The sequence below is a fragment of the Canis lupus genome, chromosome 17 (genome assembly GCF_011100685.1).
Source record: "Canis lupus familiaris isolate Mischka breed German Shepherd chromosome 17, alternate assembly UU_Cfam_GSD_1.0, whole genome shotgun sequence".
In the NCBI taxonomy this organism is placed as follows: Eukaryota; Metazoa; Chordata; class Mammalia; order Carnivora; family Canidae; genus Canis; species Canis lupus.
This window is the reverse complement of record NC_049238.1, coordinates 12,956,478-12,961,528: the sequence shown is the minus strand read 5'-3', so window position 1 is coordinate 12,961,528 and position 5,051 is coordinate 12,956,478. Positions and strand designations below refer to the sequence as shown.

Sequence of the window (5,051 nt, the reverse complement as noted above, 5' to 3'; positions counted from 1 at the left end):
GCAATCATTATCAAGCTAAATGTCTTTAAAGGTCATTTCAAATGAGGAAAAAAATCAAAGTTTGCATTTTGGTTGAATTATAATTAGCCAAAGTCAACTTTATTTGACTCTCAGCTCATTGAATTATGTTTTTTTTCTTTCCAGAAAAGGAGAGAAAAAATAGTGAGATAATTGACAAACTAAACAACCAGCACATTTCATAAACTAACAGTGCTTTCTACAATAAATATGCCTTATGAGTCATGCAATTCTCTAAACATATTTACAAATTTTTGATAATAGCACAAGCCTTGGGGTTAAAGGGTTACATACCAGATGGGTAAATACAGGCTTTGTATAAACACAATTTGATATCAAGGGAATCATGTTTTATTTTGACTATCAGTAAGACACAACAGAAAATATCTATAATCTATGATAAACATGCTTGAATTTAATCTCAATCCAAACATTTGCCTCAACTAAAGTTTCTTTTTGTTAAATCATTGCATCTTAAATATTCTGTTATCAGAGAACTTTCTCAACAAAAAGTAAAGCAAATTTCAGCACAGTACCTGAATTAACAAAGCATTATTAGCTCTAAGGAAATGATTTCCTTTCTGGGCAAACTTGTGGTCTATTATTCATGTTTAATCAAGACTGAATAAGAAGAGACTTATATTTTTTAAAAAATAAATATTTACAGTGAACTTATAAAGCATAGAGATAGCATAAACATCTGTGAAGCTATCCCCCTGTGATATTGTGATTTGTAAGAAATAAATACTTGGTTTCCTTCCCCATTTCTGGAAAATCCTTAGATTTCCCAAGTGATGAGAGTGATAAAGGTAATTTTTAATGTTAATGAGGTGAATTTTGTTCTTTTGGTTGTTAAAAAAAGATTTTATTTATTTATTCATGAAAGACACAGAGAGGGAGAGGCAGAGACATAGGAAGAGAGATAAGCAGGCTCCATGCCGGGATCCCGATGTGGGGACTTGATCCTGGGACTCCAGGATCCAAGCTGAAGGCAGGTGCTTAAGCGCTGAGCCACTCAGGCATCCCATGAGGTGAATTTTGGATTATATATAAGGATCAGGGCTGGTTTCCAGGAGAATCAACCATGTAATTAGAGGGTTGGAACTTTCAGTTCCACTCTAGACCTCTGGGGAGGGGAAGGGAGCTGGAGATTGAATCAATTTCCAATGGCCAATGATTTTATCAATCAAGCCCCATATAATGATACTTCCATAAAAACCCCTAAGGGCTGGAATCAGGGAGTTTCTAGGTTGGTAAACATCTGGATATTCAGAATAGTGTGCGCAGAGAGGGTATGGAAGCTCCATGCCCTTTCCCCATGCCTCACCCTATCCATCTCTTCCATCTGGCTATTCTGAGTTACATTCTTTTATAAAAAACCAGTGATCTAGTTAGTAAAATGTTTCTCTGAGTTCTATGAGCCATTCTAGGAGATTAATCCAACCCACGGAGGAAGTTGTGGGCACCTCCGAACTGTAGCCAGTTGGCCAGCTGGTGTCCAGAGAATTGTTTGTTGTTGGAGTGGGAGAACTCCTTTTCATCACTCACCCTTCTCCCCCCATCCTCTCCCCCTCCCATGCTGGAATTGGTACTAGAACCTAAAAGACCTTCCAATTTATGGAGGAGAACATCACCAATATATTTTGAGGCTATTCATATATTTAATTCCAATACATCACTTGTTCTTTAACTGAATAACTACTATCCTAATTTTTAAAACAATTCTCATGTTTTAAAAAATAATGTATTATGGCACCTAGAAGCAGCTCCTTGTGCTCCTTCTGGAACCTCTGTCAGGTTCAGCCTCCTCACCTCCACTCCAGCCTCCATGGCAGCCTCTACCACGTCCATCAGGGTGACCCAGACGTCCTACAAGAGGTCCACCTCTGGCCCCTGGGGCCTTCAGCAGCTGCTCCTACAAGAGCAGGCCCAGCTCCCACATCAGCTACTCTGCCTTATCCCAGGTGGGTAGCTTCCAGGGTGGCATGAGTGTGGTCAGGGGCAACCACGGATCAGGGGCATGGGGGCATCATGGCTGTCTCAGTGAACCAGAGCCTGCTGAGTCCCTTAAGCTGGAGTTGGACCCCAACATCCAGGCAGTGCGCACCCAGGAGAAGGAGCAGATCAAGAGCCTCGACAGTTTTCCTCCTTCATTGACAAGGTCAGACACCTGGAGCAGCAGAACAAAATCCTGGAGACCCTGTGGGGCCTCCTGTAGCAGCAGAAAACTGCTTGGAGCAACATAGACAACATGTTTGAGAGCTACATCAACAACCTCCGGAGGCAGCTGGACACCCTGAGGCAGGAGAAGCTGAAGCTGGAAGTGGAGCTTGGCAACATGCAGAGGTTCAGGGAGGACTTCAAGAATAAATAGGAGGGTGAGATCAAGGAGCTTGCAGACATGGAGAATGAGTGTGTCCTCATTAAGAAGGATGTGGAGGAAGCTTACATGAACAAGGTAGAACTGGAGTCCCTCCTGGAAGGGCTGGCCGACGAGATCAACTTCTTAAGGCAGCTGTATGGAGAGGAGATCTGTGAGCTGCAGTCCCAGATCTCGGACACACGTGGTGCTGTCTACGGACAACAGCCGTTCCCTGGACCTGGACGGCACCATCGCCCAGGTCAAGGCCCAGTATGAGGACATCACTGGAGCAGTGCGAGTACCAGGAGCTCATGAACGTCAAGCTGGCCCTGGACATTGAGATCGCCACTGACAGCAAGCTGCTGGAGGGCAAGGAGAGCCAGCTGGAGTCTGGGATGCAGAACATGAGCATCCATATGAAGACCTCCAGTGCTACTCAGGTGGTCTGAACTTGGCCTATGGGGGCCTCCCAAGCCCTGGCCTCAACTATGGCCAGAGCTCCTTCCAGTCCATTGGCCCTGGTGGTTCCTTCAGCTGCAGCAGCTCCTCCAAGGCCGTGGTTGTGAAGAAGATCAAGACTCAGATGGGAAGCTGGTGTCAGTCGTCTGACGTCCAGCCCAAGTGAACAGCCACCGTGGGCCCTCCCAGCCTCCTTGCTCTTGTGGCCCCCATAAAGCCTTTGGGGGAAGGAGATGTGCAGGGGAGCCTTGAGGACAAGAGACCCACCTGAGGCTCAGCTCCAGTACTCAGCCTACCCTTAGGTGGAGTCTACTGTCCTGGGCACCCCATCTTGTCCATGCCCCCAACCAAAAGCCAAATCAAGTGTCTTTTCCCAAATAAAGCCTCTGATAGTGCTGGCTGCCAGTCCAAAAATAAAATAAATTAAAAAAAATAATGTATTATGTAATTATCTTTAAGTAATTGTTTGATTTTAAATTTTATAAAAATATTAGTTAACTTTTCATATTACTTCTTTTTATTCTACAGGTTGATGCATAAAGCCACAGTTTATTCATTTCATTAGAATAAAATATTTCATGGTATGAATATCAATATTTTTCTAGCTTTGGTTAGTGAGGCTAAGTTAAATGTCTTGCTATTCTATACGATGAAGTTATGAAAATTCTGATATGTCTCCTACAGCACATGTAGAGAATTATCTCTATGATATTCCTAATTGAGTCATAGGTATGTATATTTTCAACTCTATCAGATAATATCAAATTATTTTCCAAAGTATTTTAAATAACCAGTTTATATTCTTGACTGCAGTGTATGAGTATTCCTATTGCTCTACATCTTTGCCAACAAATTTTACTTTTGACTAATTGATAGGTGTGCAATATCTTATTATGTCTTTAATTTATATTTCCTTGAAAAAAATTATATTTCTTTGACCACTAATGAGGCTAAACAACTTTCTATTATTTACTGACCATTCACATTTCCTCTATAGGAAAGGCTTGTTATTATTTTATTTATTTATTTATTTATTTATTTATTTATTTATTTATTTATTTTTGCCAATTTTTCTACTAGGATGTTTATCTTTTTCTTATCTATTCATAGTATTTATTTTAAAAATGCATTTATGATGTTAAGCCTTCCTTAATTACATGTTATAAATATCTTCCTATATTTTGTTGTTAGTCTTCTCACTTGTTATGTTTTTTGATGAATAGAAATTTTAAAATTTATTTATGTGTTCATTGATTCACTGATTTTTTTAAGATATTCATTTAATAAGCATTTACTGAATATGGAGTACCTTGGAAAACAAAACAAATTCCTGCTCTTGTTGAGTTTCTTCAATAAAGGAAGGCAAACAACAAACAGTACACTAACTACATTATAGAATATGTTTGAAACTAATAAGTATAATAAGAAAAAATAGAGTAAAGAGATTGGAAGTTGGAGGGGATATCAGTAGGCCTCATTGAGAATGTGACTTTTAAGCAAAGATTTGCAGAAGGTAGGACATTAACCTTGAGATAACTGGAGGAATACCATTCCTGGTTGAGGGAAATAATTTAAAGGCCTTAAGTTATGTTCAAGGAAAAAGAAAGAGACCAACGTGGCTGGAGTAGTATAAATGAGGGATAGAGGAGTAGAGTGGGTCAGAAAGGTAAGAACGCACAGAATGGGTGAGGCCACTTTTAGGCCACTGTATAGGCTCCAACTTTTATTCTGATTAATATTGGACTAATAAATTGCAGTGGACCTGGTTGCTATAACCCTGGCAGGAGATTATAGTGCTTGTATCAGTGGTAGCAGTGTAAGTGATGAGAAAGCATCAGATTATAGATTTCTTTTTGTGAAGAATTTATTTTTAAAAAGGAATTTGCATAAGGAATGAGAGGAGAAAAATCAAGAGTAATTCTGAAGATGATTCCAGGATTTTTGACTTGAGCAATTTGAAGGATTGATGCATTAATTTATATGTGACAGGTTTTGGGGGAAATTTCAAGAGTTCATTTTGGACATGCTAAGTTTGAGATGGTTATGAGGTTTTCAGTGGGTAGGTAGTTTTATATGTGAGAATGGAGTTTAAGAGAGCAATTTGAGCTAGTGATATAAATTTGGGAGTTGTTGGCAAAAAGTGATACTTAAAGCTATAAAAAGTTTTGGAACCACTAAAGGAGTGAGTATAGAGAGAAGAGAAGACTACAAA

At 39.7% G+C, this 5,051-nt stretch overlaps 1 pseudogene; it reads left to right on the top strand.

Annotated features, from left to right (window-relative positions):
• Nucleotides 1–1,018: 1,018 nt before the first annotated feature.
• Nucleotides 1,019–3,314, top strand: LOC100684777 (annotated as a pseudogene).
• The last annotated feature ends 1,737 nt before the right edge of the window (nucleotides 3,315–5,051 follow it).